This window comes from Zea mays, chromosome 2 (assembly GCF_902167145.1).
Source record: "Zea mays cultivar B73 chromosome 2, Zm-B73-REFERENCE-NAM-5.0, whole genome shotgun sequence".
In the NCBI taxonomy this organism is placed as follows: Eukaryota; Viridiplantae; Streptophyta; class Magnoliopsida; order Poales; family Poaceae; genus Zea; species Zea mays.
Window position 1 is genome coordinate 78,560,124 of NC_050097.1, and position 22,513 is coordinate 78,582,636.

General features: G+C 51.4%; 1 pseudogene across 1 annotated transcript; it reads right to left on the reverse strand.

Annotated features, from left to right (window-relative positions):
* Positions 1–773: 773 nt before the first annotated feature.
* LOC100383850 (LOC103646606-like pseudogene) lies at positions 774–1,584 on the reverse strand (annotated as a pseudogene). The gene has a single exon (NR_151640.1). The product of NR_151640.1 is annotated as a protein-like pseudogene (transcript).
* Positions 1,585–22,513: the final 20,929 nt, after the last annotated feature.

Consider the following 22,513-nt stretch of genomic DNA (forward strand, 5'->3'; position numbering starts at 1 on the left):
CTTCTGGCTCTTGCATTTGTCTGAAGGCCTTAGCAAATATGATATCCGCTGCACTGCCTGTGTCAACCAAGACATTGTGGACCAGAAATCCTTTGATAACACAAGAGATAACCATGGCATCGTTGTGTGGGTAATCCTTGAGCTGAAGGTCCTCTTGGGAGAAGGTAATAGGAATGTGAGACCATCTTGACTTGATGAAGGGTCCTTGCACCCCAGCATGCTGTACCCTTCTCTGTGCTTCCTTCTTCTGTTTCTTGTTGGCTGGCTCTGAGGACGAACCACCTGTAATCGGGAGCACCAGCTTCGGGTCCGAAGCAGCTCCAGCTTGATCGTTGAACGAAGCCATCAGCTCAAAAAGTGGAAGTGAGTTCACCGGAGGTGGGCGCCAATGTTGGGGACTTGTTCTCAAATGCTATGAATTAAGAACAAGGCAACATAAAATGTTAAATGTTAACGTCCTTCGCCCATGAAACAATATCCCCTTGAGGATAATGAACCATGGACGAAGGTTGATGAGAACATAATTACGAAGGTCAAGTCTTCGTAATTAAATTCTAATAGATGATATAAGATAACATAAAATAGAGGGTATGAAAAGATGAATGAATCATAAACGAATTAAATTATATTTATTTGATATATTGAATTGTTGAATACAATTATACCTCTGCCTTGGCAAAGACAGGTTCCCGAAAGATGCGATTACAATCACCAGAATGCGTGAACAGTAAAGGAATACTGTTCACTATTTATAGGCACAGGACACAGTCTGTGAGGAATTACAATTATGCCCCTCATAAAAATTTACAACATTGACTCAGACCTTTATGGACTAAAAGGTCATTCTATCTTTAAGTCGGTTTGTAATACCGAAGCTTCATGAAGAGGAACCTTCGGCCATCTCATACAAACAGCTTCAGCCGAAAGCCGCTTCTTCCTAGAAGACCTTCGGCGACGAAGCATAGACCCAACAGTGACTAAGTCGATCTCGGATTTCGCAAGGACCATGACTACCACCATTTTATTCATTTCACCGGCCGAAGCACTGGAGCTTCCTTTTTCTCAAAATCCTTGGGCTCGACCCGAACACAAGACGCGCACGACTCACAGGAGCTGACGAGGTTGTAGCCGAGAAACGACGAAGAAAATTGGCGAGGACGAGGAAAGCGAGCGATGATAGTGTAGCACACACAGCATGGCGTGCTGCAGTGATTGAGTGTCGAGGCGAGGTCAGAGAAGCAGTGTCGGCATCCGGTGAGGCCCGAGTTAGAAACCGAGCGAGGGAGAAGGAACTCGCAGGGGCGCCAAGGCGAGGGAGCAGCACGCCGGGGAGGCCGAGCAGGGAGTATATGCTGCGGCGTCCGGCGAGCTCGTGCATAGAGGCGGCCATGGGAGTTGAGACGCGACAGAAGATGAAGGAGAGGCCCTCGGCGAGCGCCAAGGAACAGGGGATGGAGGAGCTGGAGGAGGTCCAGACGGGATGGCCGTGCGCCATGGCCAAGCGGCGGTGCTCGGCAGGCGCTGAAGACGAACAGGAACAACACGGCGGCCGGGTACAAGCGAGCTGTAGGCCGAGCGAGCTCCAGATACGAGCATGAAGGGACGGAGTCGTGATGCTGGAGAGAGACAACCAGAGGAGTGATGGCCGGAGCCGTACGCGGAGCTCACAGCCAGCTCCATGGAAGATGAAGACAGCGTGTCTTCCGAGACCTGGCAACACCAGAAGGACAACTCACGTGGCTGTGGGTGTCAACTCCTGGAGGCTATCATGATGGGGATAAGCACATAGTACAGGGACGTTACGTGGGAAAAAATCCACCTCATGAGCGGCGGCCAGATTTTTCTTCTTGCTGCGCGAGCGGATGAGAACGACGGGGTATAAAAATCGGAGGAGAGAGAACGGCGGCAGGAACGGCTGGATATTTTCTTTTTTTTACTCAAAAATTTAAATACAAACGTAAATATCATCAGGAGATCGAGGCTATAATTTGGAAAGGTGTAAGGGAACTAATTTAGAAATGATTTTAGTCGCAATATTTTAATCGGTGTTACATTTAGTTGAAATCAGACGAACTTCGCCGGCTATCCAAATATTCGATTGGAGAGCAATTTAATTAACAATCCTACGTTTGGTTTTTCTTGGATTCTGACTATGGTCCGATTTAATTTTGCATTAAAACTTTTGTCGCTAAATTCCAAATAATTTGTTCGGGATAAAAATCATCCGAGTGGGTCGAGCTTCCGAATTTGTATTCTCTAATCTATAAATTTTAAACGGGTGCAAGCCTTGACATATTGCGAAATAAATACGCGAGATTAATGCGGCATCGAAAGTGTGATTCTTTCATAAGCGACGACACACATCGTTTATGTGGGTGAGAGGTTGTGCACTGTCCATACACCGGTTAGCGCTCGCCACACGTCACAATGCTAGGCCGCAGAGGGACGCGCGCAACGCAAGCGTGAGGGAATTCAAAATGGATTTTATGGAACCAGATTCGATTTCAAATGTTATAGTTCGGACAGAGTGTAAATGGACCGAATCCATGACATCGGTATTTTAGACCGTATTTAATTCAGTCTAATTTTTACGAGTCTCGCCAGCTATCAATCATTTGATTTGACGCCAAGGGTCATATGCTGAGAGGAACAATTTAATTAATGCGCTGGCGCATAGTTCTTTTTAGTCAGCGCGGGGCTCCAAATTTTTCATAAAATCAGAAGTTTTTCTGATTTTCATATTCACTTATGTGTGTGATCCGAACATCTCCAAATTCGCCGGCAAACGAGATTAGGTAATTCCAGAGTTCATGAAACCTTTTAAATTGTTTACGTTATGGAAATGAATACGACACCAAACTCAAACTTTTGTGAGATGATTTAAATTCCAAGCTAAATGAGATTTCTCGAAGATTCTCGGTAATTGGAGATGGAGGCTAATACCAAAATCATTATTCACCTCAGCATTTCTTGCTTAAGTCCATATTCGCTGTTTAACGGGAGCTAACAAATGGGGTGTTACAACTGGCACCATCCACATGTGGCCCGGGCCATCCGCGGGTGCCTCGGCCCCTCGCCCCACCACCCCTCAGCAGGTTTTCTTTGCGCTCCACTGCCGGCTGCACCTTTGGCCCCTCCCCAGCCTCAGCAGGGGCTTCTTCCCCTCCCGGGGCCTCCGGCCTAGCCCGTGTGAGGGCCCAGTGACACCCGGTTTTAAGGGACAAAGTCGGGTGCATCTCATACATGCGCCAAATAAGACAACATATATAATAACATAGTGTATAGAGATAAATGTCACAATATAATAAGAGTACTTATTTGTCGGGTACCGTAATTAGGGGTACCCCCAACACTCCTAAACCCGGCTGGTAAGCACCATCAGCACAAACTGCAGAGACTGATGGGCACGGTTCAGGTCAAGACCTCGCCTACCAAGGGACGCAATCTCGCCTTGCCCGACCCCGGCCTCGGGTGGGAACAGTAGTCCCGGACGAATTCACGCCTCGCCCGAGGGTCTCCTCAGGCAGTGGGCGCACCCTCGGCTCGCCCAAGGCCCAGCTCGGGCAGGCTTCGTCGAGAAGCAACCTTGGCCAAATCGCCTCACCAACAGACCATATCGCAGGCGCATTCAATGCGAGGATCGCCTGACACCTTATCCTGACACGCGCGCCTCAGTCGGCCAAGTCGAAGTGACCGCAGTCACTTCGCCCTTTCACTGACCGATCTGACAGGAAAACAACGCCGCTCAACCCGCTCCGACTGCTGTGCCACCCACCCGGGCAAGGCTGACAACAGCAAGTTCAGCCTCGGGCGCAACAGGAAGCCCCGTCTTGCCCGACCTTAGGCCTCGGCCTCGGGAGGAGGTCTCCGCCTCGCCCGACCCCAAGACTCGGCCTCAGCCTCGGCCTCGGGAGGAATGGCGTCCTCGCCCGACCCCGGCCTCGGCCTCAGGAGAAGTCTCCGCCTCGCCCGACCATGGGCTCGGACCGACCGCGCCATAGGGGATACATCATTACCCTACCCCTAGCTAGCTCAGACTACGAGGGAACAAGACCGGCGTCCCATCTGGCTCGTCCCGGTAACAGGTAATGATGGCTCCCCGCGTGCATCCAAGACGACGATGGTTCTCAGCCCCCTATGGAAGCAAGGAGACGTTAGCAGGATCCCAGCAGCACCACCAGCTGTGCTTCTACAGGGCTTAGGCACTTCTCCGACGGCCACGTTATCGCGTACACAGGGCTCTAGCACCTCTACGACAGCCACGTTGCCATGTACACAGGGCTCAGGCACCTCTCTGCCAGACACGTTAGCGCATAACCTACACCCCACATTGTACACCTGGACCCTTCCTTGCATCTATAAAAGAGAGGTCCAGGGCCTTCCTGCGAGGGGGTCGCGCGGAGGGACGAGCAAACGAACAGGCTCACTCTCTCTCTCTCGCGAACGCTTGTAACCCCTACTACGAGCACACCCCCCTTGGTGCGAGATAATACGAGCCATGTTTTCCCCTTGTGTTCCATCTCGCGCCAACCCATCTGGGCAGGGGCACGCAGCGACAAATTTACTGGTTGGCTTACGGACCCCCGGGTCCGAAATGCCGACAGTTGGCGCGCCAGGTAGGGGCCTGCTGCGTGTTAACGAACAACTTCCCGTTGAGTTCCAGATGGGTAGTCTTCAGCAACCTCTTCAGCCCGGGACGGTGCTCCGCTTCGGGAGTCTCGAGTTCATGTCCCTCGACGGAAGCTACGACATGGTACTCCTTCTCCCGCAGCGCGACATCAACAACGACGGTCATCAGCTCGTCCGACGGCGGCGAACTCGACGACGTCTTCCCCCCGTGGCGGAAGAGCAGCATCCGGGTTTGCCTCGCCACCCTCCTCGCCGCAGAAGGAGGAGACGGGGCAACCGTGGCCAGGCAGGAGGCGGTGCCTCGTCGACTGTCGAGCGAGTTGACGATGCCGGCACCCCAGCGGGGGACATGTCGGGCGTTGTCCTCGCACCTGAGACAACGACGGATGTCGTTTCCCTACAACGTGCCAACCCCAAGCGGACTGATGACGCCAGCACTCTCGTGAAGGACTTGCTGGGCATTAGCCTCGTACCTGAGATGACGGTGCAGTCCGTCCCCGACGCGACTTCCCCACTGTCCACCGACCAAGAGGTACCGTTCGTTTTCCATCCTGTGCCTTTTAGATTCAGCTTCGATCCACCAAGCGACCCCGCTTCGGTGAGCGCTTTCGTAAAGGCATACCGTAACCTTCCGGGGTACCATATGTGGTCATCCTGGGACCGACTAACGACCGTCTCAACCTACGGGCCCCTGGGTTCCTTGGAAGAAGACGACCCCGAATCCGGTTGGGATTTCTCCAGGCTCAGTGATCCCAGTGCCATGCGAGACTTCATGACCGCATGTGACTACTGCCTCTCCGGTTGCTCTGATGATGGCCACAGCCTTGACGACGAGGATTGTGGCCCGAGTCGCGAATGTTTCCACGTCGATCTAGGGGATCGCGACGAAGGCAACCACCTTGGTATGCAGGAGGATGATGATCCCCCTGTGCCTGCTTCACGCGTTGACATCCCGTGGGAGCTAGCTATGGTCCCAGTCCCTGCGGGGGGTCAGGACACACAGCTCGAGCAAATCCGCGAGATGTAGGCCAAGCTCGACGAGGAAGCAGGGCAACTTGTGTAGCTCCGGCAAAACATCAAGCAGGAGTGGGCAGGCCGAGCACTCGCCGGAGAAGCGCGTCATCGGGCCTGGGACGTCCAACGTCGTATTGTTGACGATGCCAGGGCAAGGCTGCCCCCAGCCTCTAGTGGGGTCGGCCAGAATCTAGCTGCAGCGGCAATACTACTCCGAGCGATGCCGGAGCCATCCACCACCGAGGGGCGGCGTATCCAGGGAGAACTCAAGAATCTCCTAGAGGATGTTGCGGTCCGACGGGCCGAAAGCTCTGCCTCCCGAAGGCAAGGGTGCCCCCCGGAGCATCACGCAACGACTTCCCGACTCATACGGGAGGCCTCAGTCCACACCGGGTGCATGCGGGAAGGGACGCCTGCAGCCCCGGGTCCCCTCGGCGACGAGCCACACCATCGCAACCGTCGAGCCCGCCTCGACGAGAGGGTGCGCCGAGGCTACCACCCCAGGCGCGGAGGACGCTACGACAGTGAGGAGGATCGGAGTCCCTCGCCCGAACCACTAGGTCCGCAAGCCTTCAGCCGGGCCATACAACGGGCACCGTTCCCGGCTCGGTTCCGGGCCCCGACTACCATCACCAAGTACTCGGGGGAGACAAGGCCGAAGTTGTGGCTTGCGGACTACCGGCTGGCATGCAAGCTGGGAGGGACAGACAACGACAACCTCATCATCCGCAACCTCCCCTTGTTCCTCTCCGACGCTACCCGAGCCTGGCTAGAGCATCTGCCTCCCGCGCAGATCTCCAACTGGGACGACCTGGTCAGGGCCTTAGCTGGAAACTTCCAGGGCACGTACGTGCGCCCTGGGAACTCATGGGATCTCCGAAGCTGCCGCCAGCAGCCAGGGGAATCCCTGCGAGAGTACATCCGACGGTTTTCAAAGCAGCGCACCGAGCTGCCCAACATCACCGACTCGGATGTCATCGGGGCGTTCCTCGCCAGCACCACCTGCCGAGACCTGGTGAGCAAACTGGGGCGCAAGAATCCCACCAAGGCGAGCGAGTTGATGGACATCGCCACCAAGTTCGCCTCTGGCTAGGAGGCGGTCGAAGCCATCTTCCGGAAGGACAAGCAGCCTCAGGGATGGCAGCAGGAAGACGTCCCCGAGACGTCCGCCCAGCGTGGCACGAAGAAGAAGGCCAAGAAGAAGGTGCAAGCAAAGCGAGACGCCACTAACGCGGATCTCGTTGCTGCTGTCGAACACAGGAACCCTCGGAAGCCTCCCGGAGGGGCCAACCTGTTCGACAAGATTCTTAAGGAGTCATGCCCCTATCACCAGGGTCCCATCAATCACACCCTTGAGGAATGCGTCATGCTTCAGCACTACTTCCATAAGGTCGGGCCCCCGGCGGGAGATGGCAAAGGCCAAGACAACAACAAGAAAGAGGGCGACAAGGAAGAGGAGTTCCCTGAGGTCCATGGCTGCTTCATGATCTACGGTGGGCAAGTGGCGAACGCCTCGGCTCGGCACCGCAAGTAGGAGCGCCGGGAGGTCTGCTCGGTGAAGGTGGCGGTGCCAGTCTACCTAGACTGGTCCGACAAGCCCATCACCTTTGACCAAGGCGACCACCCCGACTACGTGCCGAGCCCAGGAAGGTACCCGCTCATTGTCGATCCTATCATCGGCAACGCCAGGCTCACCAAGGTCCTCATGGACGGAGGCAGCAGCCTCAACATTATCTACGCCGAGACCCTCGGGCTCTTTGGGATCGATCCGTCCACAATCTGGGCCGGTGTGGCGCCCTTTCGTGGGATCGTCCCCGGAAAGCGCGTCCTCCCCCTTGGACAACTCGATTTGCCCGTCTGCTTCGGAACTCCCTCCAACTTCCATAGGGAAACCCTCACGTTCGAGGTGGTCGGGTTTCGAGGGACCTACCATGCGGTGCTGGGGAGACCGTGCTACGCCAAGTTCATGGCCGTCCCCAACTACACGTACCTCAAGCTCAAGATGCCAGGCCCCAACGGGGTCATCACCATCAGATCCACGTACCCACACGCGTACGAATGCGATGTGGAGTGCGTGGAGTACGCTGAGGCCCTCGCCGAGTCTGAGGCCCTCATCGCCGATCTGGAGTGCCTCTCCAAGGAGGTGTCTGATGCGAAGCGCCACGCCGGCAACTTCGAACCGGCTGAGGCGGTTAAGTCTGTCGCCCTCGACCCCAGCAACGACGCCTGCAAGCAAGTCCGGATCGGCTCTGAGCTCGACCCCAAATAGGAAGCAGTGCTCGTCGACTTTCTCCGCGCAAACGCCGAAGTTTTTGTGTGGTGTCCCTCGGACATGCCCGGCATACCGAGGGATGTCGCCGAGCACTCACTGGACATCCGAGCCGGTGCCCGACCCGTAAAGCAGCCTCTGCGCCGTTTTGACGAAGAAAAGAGCAGAGCCATAGGCGAGGAGATCCACAAGCTGATGGCTGCAGGGTTCATTAAAGAGGTATTCCATCCCGAATGGTTAGCTAACCCTGTGCTTGTAAAAAAGAACGGCGGGAAATGGAGGATGTGTGTAGACTATACTGGTCTAAACAAAGCATGTCCGAAGGTTCCCTACCCTCTACCTCGCATCGATCAAATTGTGGACTCCACTGCTGGGTGCGAAACCCTGTCATTCCTTGATGCCTATTCAGGTTATCACCAAATCAAGATGAAAGAGTCCGACCAACTCGCGACTTCTTTCATCACACCTTTTGGCATGTACTGTTATACTACCATGCCATCTGGCTTGAGGAATGCAGGTGCAACATACCAAAGGTGCATGAACCATGTGTTCGGAGAGCACATCGGCCGAACGGTCGAGGCTTACGTCGATGACATCATTGTCAAGACGAGGAAAGCCTCCGACCTCCTCTCCGACCTTGAAACGACATTCAAGTGTCTGAGAGCGAAAGGCGTGAAACTCAATCCCGAGAAGTGTGTCTTCGGAGTCCCCGAGCCATGCTCCTGGGGTTCATCGTCTCCGAGCGGGGCATCGAGGCCAACCCGGAGAAAATCGTGGCCATCACCAACATGGGGCCTATCAAAGATTTGAAAGGAGTACAAAGGGTCATGGGATGCCTGGCGGCTCTGAGCCGTTTCATCTCGCGCCTCAGCAAAAAAGGCCTACCCTTGTACCGCCTCTTAAGGAAGGCCGAGTGCTTCACTTGGACCCCCGAGGCCGAGGAAGCCCACAGAAACTTAAAGGCGCTCCTTACAAACGCGCCCATCTTGGTGCCCCCCGCTGCGGGAGAAGCCCTCTTGATCTATGTAGCCGCAACCACTCAGGTGGTCAGCGCCGCGATCGTAGTCGAGAGATGAGAAGAAGGGCATGCACTGCTCGTCCAGAGGCCGGTCTACTTCATCAGTGAGGTGCTATCCGAGACCAAGATCCGCTACCCACAAATGCAGAAGCTACTATACGCAGTAATTCTGACGCGGCGAAAATTGCGACACTACTTCGAGTCTCATCCGGTGACTGTGGTGTCATCCTTCCCCTTGGGGGAGATCATCCAGTGCCGAGAGGCCTCGGGTAGGATAGCAAAGTGGGTGGTGGAACTCATGGGCGAGACAATCTCGTTCGCTCCTCGGAAGGCCATAATATCCCAAGTCTTGGTGGACTTCATGGCTGAATGGGTCGACACCCAATTGCCAATAGCTTCGATCCAACCCGAGCTTTGGACCATGTACTTCGATGGGTCGCTGATGAAAACAAGAGCCGGTGCAGGCCTGCTCTTCATCTCATGCCTCGGGAAACATGTGCGCTACGTGCTGCGCCTCCATTTTCCGGCATCAAACAACGTGGCCGAGTACGAGGCTTTGGTTAACGGGCTGCGCATCGCCGTCGAGCTAGGGGTTCGGCGCCTCGACGCTCGTGGCGACTCACAGCTTGTCATCGACCAAGTCATGAATAACTCCCACTGCCGCAACTCGAAGATGGAGGCCTACTGCGACAAAGTTCGGTGCCTGGAAGACAAGTTATACGGGCTGGAGCTCAACCACATTGCTCGACGGTACAACGAGACTGCGGACGAGCTGGCGAAAATAGCCTCGAGGCGGACAACGGTTCCCCCGGACGTCTTCTCCAGAGACATACATCAACCCTCCGTCAAGATCGACGACACGCCCGAGCCCGACGAGACCTCGGCTCAGCCCGAGGTACCCTCGGCCATCGAGGGTGAGGCCTTGCGCATTGGAGGAGAGCGGAATAGGGTTGCGCCAAACCGAAACTGGCAGACCCCGTACCAGCAATATCTCCACCGAGGAGAGCTACCCCTCGACAAGGCCGAAGATCGGCGACTGGCTCGGTGCGCCAAGTCGTTCGTCTTACTGGGTGATGAAAAGGAGCTCTACCACCGCAGCCCCTCGGGCATTCTCCAATGATGCATATCCATCGCCGAAGGACAAGAGCTATTGCAAGAGATACACTCGGGGGCTTGCGGTCACCACGCAGCACCTCGAGCCCTCGTGGGAAACGCTTTCCGACAAGGTTTCTACTGGGAGACCGCGGTGGCCGACGCCACTAGGATTGTACGCTCCTGCCAAGGGTGTCAATTCTACGCAAGACAGACGCACCTGCCCGCTCAGGCCCTACAGACAATACCCATCACCTGGCCATTTGCCGTGTGGGGTCTGGACCTCGTCGGTCCCTTGCAGAAGGCACCCGGGGGCTTCTCGCACCTGCTGGTCACCATCAACAAATTCTCCAAGTGGATCGAGGTCCGACCCCTAACCAGCATCAGGTCCGAGCAAGCGGTGGCGTTCTTCACAAACATCATCCATCGCTTTGGGTCCCGAACTCCATCATCACCGACAATGGCACGCAGTTCACTGTGAAGAAGTTCCTGGACTTCAGCGAGGACCACCACATCCGTGTGGACTGGGCCACCGTATCTCACCCCATGATGAATGGACAGGTGGAGCGTGCTAACGGTATGATTCTGCAGGGACTTAAACCGAGGATCTACAACGACCTCAACAAGTTCGGCAAGCGGTGGATGAAAGAGCTACCCTCGGTGGTCTGGAGTCTGAGGACGACGGCGAGCCGAGCCACGGGTTTCTCGCCATTCTTTCTAGTCTATGGGGCTGAGGCTATCTTACCCACAGACTTAGAATACGGTTCCCCGAGGACAAAGGCGTACAACGACCGAAGCAACCAGACCAGCCGAGAAGACTCACTGGACCAGCTCGAAGAAGCTCAGGACGTGGCCTTACTACAATCGGCACGGTATCAGCAGTCTCTGCGACGCTACCACGCCCGAAGGGTCCAGTCCAGAGACTTCCAGGTGGGAGACCTGGTACTTCGACCGCGACAAGATGCTCGAGGGCGCCATAAGCTTACTCCTCCCTGGCAAGGGCCGTTCATCATCACCAAGATTTTGAAGCTCGGAACATACAAGCTGGCCAATGATCAAGGCGAGGTCTACAGCAACTCTTGGAACATCCAACAGCTACGTCGCTTCTACCCTTAAGATGTTTCAAGTCGTTCATATACCCCGCTTTCTTTACACACATAAATAAAGTCTAACCGTCAAGGAAGGATCAGCCTTGCCTCGGCAAAGCCCGACCCTCCCTCGGGGGCTAGAAGGGGGGAACCCCTCTGCGTCAAAATTTTCCTCGAAAAAGTCTTTTGCCAGAACGTCTTTCGCGCTTTTCGACTGCTTCGATAGCGGGGTCCTAAAACGACGAGAGTACACGTAAGCAGCAAGGCCGACCGAGCTGAGGGACTCCTATGCCTCCGGGATACAGATACCTCACTCATCACCTTCCGCGATAAGTAACTCACGCTTGGATAAGCGATTCTGCTATCGAACAAGTCCTAACGCTTGAAAACTTTTCTGCCAGAACAACTTTTGTGTCGTTTCGACTGCTTCGATAGCAGAACCCTAAAAACGACGAGAGTACACGTAAATGGCAAGGCCGACCGAGCCGAGGGACTCTTACACCTCCAGGATACGAATACTGAAAGGGAATTAGGCTTACACCTTTTTTCCTAATTGATTTTGGTGGTTGAATTGCCCAACACAAATAATTGGACTAACTAGTTTGCTCTAGTCTATAAGTTATACAGGTGCCAAAGGTTCACACTAAGCCAATAAAAAGACCAAGAAATGGGTTCAACAAAAAGAGCAAGGGACAACCGAAGTGTGCCCTGGTCTGGCGCACCGGACTGTCCGGTGTGCCACCGGACAGTGTCCGGTGCACCAGGGAACTCCAAGCTGAACTCATCACCTTCGGGAATTTTCAGAGGCGCTTTGCTATAATTCACCGGACTGTCCGGTGCACCACCGGACAGTGTCCAGTGCTCCAGAGGAGAGCGACTCTGAACTCGCCAGCTTCGGGAATCCGCTCCGCTATAATTCACCGGACATGTCCGGTGCACACCGGACTGTCCGGTGAGCCAGTAGAGCAATGGCTACTTCGCGCCAACAGTCGACTGCAGGCGCATTGAATGCGCGCCAGCGCGCGCAGAAGTCAGAGCACGCGCGGGTGGCACACCGGACAGCCTATAGGGCTTGTCCGGTGCACCACCAGACAGCCAGGCGGGCCCACAAGTCAGAGCTCCAACGGTGGGAACCCAACGGCCTGGTGACGTAGGTGGCGCACCGGACCCTGTCCGGTGGCGCACCGGACTGTCCGGTGCGCCATGCGACAGCAGCCTCCACCAAACGGCTAGTTTGGTGGTTGGGGTTATAAATACCCCCAACCACCCCACATTCAAGTCATCCAAGTTTTCCACCTTCCAACTACTTACAAGAGCTCTAGCATTCAATTCTAGACACACCCAAGTGATCAAATCCTCTCCAAATTCCACACAAAGCTTTAGTGATTAGTGAGAGAGATTTTCTTGTGTTCTTTCGAGCTCTTGCGCTTGGATTGCTTTTTTCTTTCGTTCTTACGTGCGATCAACTCAATTGTAACCGAGGCAAGAGACACCAATTGTGTGGTGGTCCTTGCGGGGAAGTTTGTTCCTGTTTGATTGAGAAGAAGAAGCTCACTCGGTCCGAGGGACCGTTTGAGAGAGGGAAAGGGTTGAAAGAGACCCGGTCTTTGTGACCACCTCAACGGGGAGTAGGTTTGCAAGAACCGAACCTCGGTAAAACAAATCCACGTGTCTCACTCTCTATTCGCTTGCGATTTGTTTTGCGCCCTCTCTCTCGGACTCGATTATATTTCTAACGCTAACCCGGCTTGTAGTTGTGATTAAGTTTGTAAATTTCAGATTCACCCTATTCACCCCCCTCTAGGCAACTTTCAATTGGTATCAGAGCCAGGTTCTTCATTAGAGCCTAACCGTTCGAAGTAATGTCGGGAGATCACGCCAAGAAGGAGATGGGGACCGGCGACAAGCCCACTACAAGCCACGGGAAAGCTTCATCGGAAGAGTCCCGCAACAAGGGGAAGGGGAAAGAAAATAAACCCTCTTCCCACAAGTCGCATCGGAGTGGCGACAAGAAAAAGAAGATGAGGAAGGTAGTCTACTACAAGACCGACACTTCATCACCTTCCACCTCCGGCTCCGACACGCCGTCCATTACTTCTAAGCGCCATGAGCGCAAGAAGTTTAGTAAGATCCCCCTACGCTATCCTCGCATTCCTAAACATACGCCTTTACTTTCCGTCCCATTAGGCAAACCACCAACGTTTGATGGTGAAGATTATGCTAGGTGGAGTGATTTAATGCGATTTCATCTAACCTCACTCCACAAAAGTATATGGGATGTCGTTGAGTTTGGTGTACAGGTACCATCCGTAGGGGATGAAGATTATGATGAGGACGAAGTGGCCCAAATCGAGCACTTCAACTCCCAAGCCACAACTATACTCCTCGCCTCTCTAAGTAGAGAGGAGTACAACAAAGTGCAAGGATTAAAGAGCGCCAAGAAAGTTTGGGACGTGCTCAAGACCGCGCACAAGGGAGATGAGCTAACCAAGATCACCAAGCGGGAGACGATCGAGGGGGAGCTCGGTCGCTTCCGTCTTCGCCAAGGGGAGGAGCCACAAGACATGTACAACCGGCTCAAAACCTTGGTGAATCAAGTGCGCAACCTCGGGAGCAAAAAATGGGATGACCACGAAATGGTTAAGGTTATTCTAAGATCACTTGTTTTCCTTAACCCTACTCAAGTCCAATTAATTCATGGCAATCCTAGATATACACTAATGACTCCCGAGGAAGTAATCGGGAATTTTGTGAGCTTTGAGTTCATGATCAAAGGCTCAAGGAAGATCAACGAGCTTGACGGCCCCTCCACGTCCGAAGCACAACCGGTCGCATTCAAAGCGACGAAGGAGAAGAAGGAGGAGTCTACATCAAGTAGAACACCCATCGACGCCTCCAAGCTCGACAACGAGGAAATGGCGCTCGTCATCAAGAGCTTCCGCCAAATCCTCAAGCAAAGGAGGGGGAAAGATTACAAGCCCCGCTCCAAGAAGGTTTTCTACAAGTGTGGTAAGACCGGTCACTTTATAGCAAAATGTCATATTTCTAGTGACAGTGACAGGGGCGACGACGAGAAGGGGAGAAGAAAGGAGAAGAACAAATACTACAAGAAGGGTGGCGACGCCCATGTATGCCGCGAGTGGGACTCGGACAAGAGCTCCTCCGACTCCTCCTCCGACGAGGACGCCGCCAACATCGCCATCAATAAAGGCCTTCTCTTCCCCAACGTCGGCCACAAGTGCCTCATGGCAAAGGACGACAAAAAGAAAAAGGTTAAATCCAAATCCTCCACTAAATATGAGTCCTCTAGTGATGATAATGCTAGTGATCAGGAGGATAATTTGCGTACCCTTTTTGCCAACCTAAACATGCAACAAAAAGAAAAGTTAAATGAACTAATTAGTGTCATCCATGAGAAGGATGACCTCTTGGACACCCAAGAGGACTTCCTAATCAAGGAAAACAAAAAGCATGTTAAGGTTAAAAATGCTTATGCTCTAGAAGTTGAAAAATGTGAGAAATTAACTAGTGAGCTAAGCACATGCCATGATGTTATCAACAACCTTAGACATGAAAATGCTAGTTTAATTGCTAAGGTTGATTCAAATGCTTGTAATGTTTCAATTCCCAATCTTAAAGATGATAATGTTGATTTACTTGCTAAGATTGAAGAATTAAATGTTACTCTTGCTAGCCTTAGAAATGAAAATGAAAAATTGCTTGCTAAGGCTAAAGAACTAGATGCTTGCAATGTTGCAATTTCCAACCTTAGAAGTAAAAATGATATATTGCATGCTAAGGTTGTAGAATTAAAATCTTGCAAACCCTCTACATCTACCGTTGAACATACTTCTATTTGCACTAGATGTAGAGATATTGATATTGATGTTATTCATGATCATATGGTATTAATTAAGCAACAAAATGATCATATAGCAAAACTAGATGCTAAAATTACCGAGCATGAGCTTGAAAATGATAAATTTAAGTTTGCTCGTAGTATGCTTTATAGTGGGAGACGCCCCGGCATTAAGGATGACATTGGCTTCCAACAGGGAGGCAATGTCAAACTTAATGCCTCTCCTAAGAAATTGTCCAACTTTGTTAAGGGCAAGGCTCCCATGCCTCAGGATAACGAGGGTTACATTTTATACCCTGTCGGTTATCCCGAGAGCAAAATTAGGAGAATTCATTCTAGGAAGTCTCACTCTGGCCCTAACCATGCTTTTATGTATAAGGGTGAGACATCTAGTTCTAGGCAACCAACCCATGCTAGTTGCCCAAGAAGAAAACTCCTAGTGCATCAAATGAACATAGCATTTCATTTAAAACTTTTGATGCATCCAATGTTTTAACTAACAAATCCGGCAAAGTAGTTGCCAAATATGTTGGGGGCAAGCACATGCAAGGGGTCAAAGACTTGTGTTTGGGTACCTAAAGTTCTTGTGTCTGATGCCAAAGGACCCAAAACCATTTGGTTACCTAAAGTCAAGAACTAAAATTATTTTGTAGGTTTATGCATCCGGGGGCTCAAGTTGGATCATCGACAGCGGATGCACAAACCACATGACAGGGGAGAAGAAGATGTTCTCCTCCTACGAGAAAAACCAAGATCCCCAACGAGCTATCACATTCGGGGATGGAAACCAAGGTTTGGTCAAAGGATTGGGTAAAATTGCTATATCACCTGACCATTCCATTTCCAATGTTTTTCTTGTAGATTCTTTAGATTACAATTTGCTTTCCGTTTCGCAATTATGTCAAATGGGCTACAACTGTCTATTTACTAATGTAGGTGTCACTGTCTTTAGAAGAAGTGATGATTCAGTAGCATTTAAGGGAGTGTTAGAGGGTCAGCTATACTTAGTAGATTTTGATAGAGCTGAACTCGACACTTGCTTAATTGCTAAGACTAACATGGGTTGGCTCTGGCACCGTCGACTAGCCCATGTTGGGATGAAGAATCTTCATAAGCTTCTAAAGGGAGAGCACATTTTAGGATTAACAAATGTTCATTTTGAGAAAGACAGGATTTGTAGCGCATGCCAAGCAGGGAAGCAAGTTGGTGCTCATCATCCACACAAGAACATCATGACGACTGACAGGCCACTGGAGCTCCTACACATGGATCTATTCGGCCCGATAGCTTACATAAGCATCGGCGGGAGTAAGTACTATCTAGTTATTATGGATGATTATTCTCGCTTCATTTGGGTGTTCTTTTTACAGGAAAAATCTCATACCCAAGAAACCTTAAAGGGATTCTTGAGACGGGCTCATAATGAGTTCAGCTTAAGGATCAAGAAAATTAGAAGCGATAACGGGACGGAGTTCAAGAACTCTCAAATTGAAGGCTTCCTTGAGGAGGAGGGCATCAAGCATGAGTTCTCCTCTCCCTACACGCCACAACAAAATGGTGTGGTGGAGAGAAAGAATAGAACTCTATTGGACATGGCAAGAACCATGCTTGATGAGTACAGTGTATTGCAGATCTATTGACAATATTACTGAAGCAGAGGATGGACCGTTCCCTCCTCCCTCCTCCCGCCCCTTCCCCTCCCGCCCCTTCCCCTGCCCTCCCCGGCGGCGAGTCCCCTGCCCTTCCCGGCACCATCCTCCCCCACCCATCTCTGGCGGCCGCCGTGCAGCCGGCAGTGCCCTTCTCCACCAGCCGCACGTCGTCCCTTACCCCAAGGACGGCGGCCACCCTCCAGGCGTCGGGACGTCTTCTTCTTCACCAGGATCTCGTTCGCTCGTCCCACTCTTCTGGTCGTGGCAAGGCTCTCAGGTGGAGAGACTCCAGCCCTTCGTCGGATTCGTTGGATGTTGGGAGCCCTTCATCGTTCAAGGATATCCTGCTCGCGGGAACGGTCTCGGCCTCAGCCTCAGTCTCGGTGACGTCTGGGGACATAGTTTCCCATGGCGCCTAGGCTAGGACCTTGCAGGCCTCCGTGCAGAATTCCTCTGGTGATGGTGGACGGTTTGTCCGTCGGTCTTCCCCACTGCGCTCTTTGGTTCAGCCCATGCGTCAGAAGCCTCTGGTGGATCGTGATGGTTTCACACTCGTGGAGAGTTGCCGCACACAGAAGCAGAGGCGCCGCCTGGAGAGGTCGTTTGGTATTCAAGCTCTGGAGACCTTTAAAGGATGGTGCTTCAAGTGCCTCTCACCTCATCACCGGGTTGCCCTCTGCCGTTCCATCATCCGCTGCCTCCTTTGCCATACACCTGGGCATACATCCTACACTTGTCCGCGTCGCCTCCAGCCTTACCGACAGCAACCTTCCTTTCCACCGGTCTGCTCGCGCATGGCTGGACGTCTGCGTGCTCCTGTTCATCGGCTGCCTCCTGTCCATGCGGCGCAGTGCTCTGTTGATGCTGCCGAGGGGCCACTCCCAGATCTGAGTCGTGGTAGAAGGCGTCGCCTGGAGTCTGACATCGCTGTTGACGCTGGTGATGGTGTCTGCACGGAGCCACATTTTGCTCCTACCCGGATCATCCCATGGTCTCCAAGTTTCAACCAGAGGACTGAAGTGCTTGATCGTGCCATTGTTCTCACTGTAACTGTGGCCATTAATGAAGCAGTTGAGGAAGCTATTTTGGACAGCTTTGCGCGGCGACTGGCGCTTGTTCATGACTCGCTGTCTATGTGTCGACTGGGTCCTGCATGTCTTCTTCTTATTCTTCCAAGTTTAGAAATGGCGGACCGTGCTTTTGATGGGGGCAGAATTGTGAATTTATCCCCCACAACTAAAATCCATGTTATGCGGTGGAGCAGAACCCTTAACTCATCTGCGGCGGCGTCTCTGCCTTTCCAAGTTGAGATTGAAGTGTCTGGCATCCCTGCACATGCTTGGGAGTTGGAAACTGTGCATGCTCTCCTCAATCAGTGGTGCTGGATTGCTGATCTTCACCCAGATTGTGAGCGACAGCGTGAGGTGTTCAAGGTTACCGCCTGGTGCTCCAGCCCGGGCTCCATCCCCAAGGAGTTTAAACTTGAAATTGTTGATCCGGTCACAACCGATGGTGGTATGCTGCGCCGTTCATTGGTCTACCCTATCCGGGTGTCGGTGAAGGTCCTTGATCGACCGGACATGTTGCAGTCCCTACAGCCGTCACCTCCTCCGGCGGAGGATGATCTCGATCAGGGCAGGCGGCGGAGGCGACGTCGATCTAGGAGGTCGTCTTTTGGTATTAATGCTCCTGGAAAAGGTTCGACGACAGCGGTTTTGCCTCGGGTGTCGGTTCATCAGCGACTTGGGCCACGCGTGCAAGCCTGTGGGAAGGAAGGAGTCAGGGTGCCTAGCCTGGCGGTCCATAAACGGCTAGGCCCTTTGGGGATATTTAACGCTGATAAAGGTGCAGTCAAGAAGATGAAGCGAGTTTGGATTCCCAAGAGAAAGTTGGAGTCATCTGTGTCTGTTTGGATTCCTAAGACATCGTCTGCTCTTGTGTCTCCACTCCCGGTTGCGGTTGATGATGCATTTTTGGAAGCTACTAGTTCTACTGTCGTTACTGAAGATACTTTGGCTGGCTCTCCAGAGGTTATTCCAGTGGATGGTGGAATCTGTTCGGAAGCTGCTATTATTTCTGATGCTCCAGCCCGGTTTCCCATGGTTGAATCTAATCTGCAGGACGTAAATGTCCTCTCCGAGGGAGTGGGTCTTCCCTTGGTTGAATCTGATTTGCAGAACATTCACCTTATGGAGTCTTCCTTATCAAGGAAGCATCTTATGTCACCAAGTCTGTTAGTTTATTCCAGGAAAAGACATCAAAAGCTACAGCTGATTGACAGTATTGATGAGAATGGCAATGTCGGGGCTGCTGCAGATGCTATAATTTCTTCAGCTTCGGCGACTGGTTTGGCTGCTGATGGGACAGATCACGTTGGTCAGGGCCCAGTCATTATCGGGGATGTGGCAGATGCTATTGTGTCTCCAGCCACGGCAATAACTTTTACACATTCTGAACCTATTTTGAGTTTGGCTGAGCCTACTGCGGCTGTGGCAGACATTCTGATGTCTCCAGCTGGGGTGGCTCCCAGTCTTCTTCCTTCTCTTTCTGGCGAGCAGGAGACTTCCCAGTCTTTGCAGAGAGAAGAGTTCATTAAATCTGTTACTCGGCAACCTTCTAAATTGCTTCCTGCTCCTCCAGTCATCTTGAAGAAGAAGGACAACATATTGCCCTCCAGATCGGTGCCACGTCGCAGCCGCAGAGTTGCTGGTGTAGGCGTTGAATTTAATGCCTCTGACCTTGATAGACGTGCTATCAAGAAAATCATGAAGGCAGTTGGTATAATTGCTGATAATGTGGGGATTGACCAGAGGGCTCAAGAGGAGTATGCTGATCTTTTCAAGACATATTTGTCTGATATTCATGTAAAAGCCCTTGCAGCCTTGTTTGGCTGGCAGGTTCCTGACCAATTGTAGGGTCTGTGATTGGATCTGCTTTGTTTTTCCTTTTGTTGTTCTCATCGCCCTTGTGTCAATGAATCCGGAACGTGTTCTGATATGGAATGTAAGAGGATTAAATTCCTCGGCTAGGCAAGACTCAGTCCGTTCTTTAGTTACTTCCTCAAAAATTGATATCATTTACTTACAAGAAACTAAATTGGATGTCGTTACCAGAGGGGTCCTCCTATCAGCCTTAGGCTCCGAGTTTCTTAATTTTATCGAGCTACCTGCTGTTGGCGCCAGTGGTGGGATTTTGGTGGCTTGGAAACAAGATGTGGTTGTCACAGGCACGTAGTATATCCGGAATAATAGCGTCTCAGTACAATTTCTCAATGGAAATGGGAGCCCCTGGTGGCTTACTTGTGTTTATGGACCTCAGGGAAATAATGATAAGATCCTATTCCTGCAGGAACTCAGAAATCTGAGGGGGCTGTGTCTTGGACCATGGATGATTGCTGGTGATTTTAATTTGATCTATAAAGCTGAAGATAAGAATACCCCACACTTCAACCGGGGTATGATGGGAAGATTTCGCAATCTGATCAACGACCTTGCTCTGAGTGATCTTCCTCTGAATGGTAGAAAATACACATGGTCCAATCAGCAGGCTAATCCTACCTTAGTGAAGTTGGACAGGGTTTTATGTACCTTGGATTGGGAGGAAATGTTTCCGAATTCTCTGCTTCAAAGTCTGGCCTCCAATGACTCTGATCATTGTCCCCTTCTTTTGGGTTTGAGGGATAACATTTCGGGTAGGCGCAGGTTCCATTTTGAAGCTTTTTGGCCCAAGATTGATGGTTTTTTGGAGGTTGTTTCGTTGGCATGGCATTCTGTCCCTGTTTCGAACTGTCCTTTTTCCACTCTGAATCTTAAGTTGAAAGCTGCTGCTAAAGGGCTGCATGAATGGAGTGCTAAAAAAGTTGGAAATATTTCGTCCACTTTGGCTCTGGCCCGAGTGTTGTTGCATCACTTGGAAGTTGCCCAAGACTCTCGCCTGCTGTCTCCAGCTGAGTTGTGGTTTAAAGTAAATCTTAAGAAACATTCTCTGGCCCTTGCTTCCCTTCAAAGGACTATTGCTAGGTTGAGGTCCAGAATTGGGTGGCTGCGTGAGGGGGACGCCAACACTAAACTGTTTCATATGCATTCCAGATTTCGAAAGAAGAAAAATTTCATCACAAAATTGGTGTCCAATGGAGCAGTCCTCTCTAGTCATGATGACAAGGCCAATCTGATTGATGATTTTTATGGCAGGCTGCTGGGGCTCTGCAGTGATAGAGAGCATACTATATCCTTGGAAAATTTGGGGATTCCAAACTTTGATCTGTCAGCCTTGGATGCCCCATTCTCAGAAAAGGAAGTGTGGGATACAATCTGTCTTATTCCCTTAGATAAGGCTCCTGGTCCGGATGGTTTCACGGGGAGATTTTATAAAGTTTGCTGGGATATTATCAAGGATGATGTTATGGCTGCGTTTACGGCTGTTGGATGCAGAAGATTCATTAATTTTCATGTTCTAAACACTGCATATATCACCCTCATCCCAAAGTTTGAAGGGGCTGATCAAGTAAAGGATTTCAGACCTATAAGTTTAGTTCACAGCTTCGCAAAACTGCTCACTAAACTCCTTGCTAATCGTCTGGCGGGCAGATTACACACTATGGTGTCTCCTAATCAAAGTGCCTTTATTAAAGGTCGCTTCATTCGGGATAATTTTATGTTAGTGCAACAGACTACTCGCTTTCTCCATCAACATAAGCTTTCTCGAATCCTCCTGAAGTTAGATATCTCAAAGGCTTTTGATTCAGTTGCTTGGCCTTTCCTCCTCGAAGTTCTGCAACATTTGGGCTTTGGTCAGATATTGAGGGACATTATTAGTGGTTTGCTATGGACCTCTTCATCCCAGGTGCTACTTAACGGACTGCCTGGACAGACTATTATTCACCGACGTGGTCTTAGACAAGGCGATCCTTTGTCCCCTTTTCTGTTTATCTTGGTCATGGATATTTTGGTATTCTTATTTAACCGTGCTGAACAGGTTGGGCTGTTGCAGCCCCTTGCCCCACGGATTTTGCAGCACCGGATTTCGTTATACGCTGATGATGTGGTGATATTTCTTCGTCCGACTGCTTTGGATATCAATATTACTTTGGATATTCTTCACCTCTTTGGAGAGGCTTCCGGCTTATGTACTAATGTCTTGAAGAGCAGTGTATATCCTATTAGATGTGACGATCAAGACCTTGCTGTGCTTCATGACTTGCTACCTTGCGAGGTGGCTGATTTTCCTTGTCGGTACTTGGGTCTACCGCTAGCTATTAAAAAGGTCACTAGAGATCAGATTCAGCCCATCATTGATAAGATTGCAAATAAACTTGCTGGTTGGAAGGCTGATTTATTGACTAAATCTGGTCGTAAAATCCACGTCCAGTATGTTCTCACAGGGATGGTCATTTATCTTGCTATGGCTGTGGATCTTCCAGCTTGGGCGCTCAAAGCTATTGACAAGATTCGTCGTGGGTTTCTATGGAGAGGGCGGAAAGATGCAAGAGGTGGTCACTGTCAAGTGGCCTGGGGGACTGTTTGCAGGCCTATTGAGCTGGGTGGACTTGGTATTTCGAGCTTAAAAGAGCTTGCCTGGTCACTTAGAATGCGCTGGTTATGGTTGGCAAAAATTGATCCAACTCGCCCTTGGATTTCTATTTCTATCCAAGTTCCTAAGAAAGTAAAAGATTTCTTCTCAATGGCTATGCAAACTGATATTGGTAATGGTGCTTCCACGCTTTTTTGGACAGATAGGTGGCTGTCGGGACATAGAATTGCAGATTTGACTCCACGGTTATTCAGAATTATTCCTAAGCAAAGGACTAATCGGAGAACAGTATTGGACGCTCTTTCCAATCATAGCTGGATTTCGGACATTCAGGGGGGCCTTTCAGTGGGTGTTATCAACGAG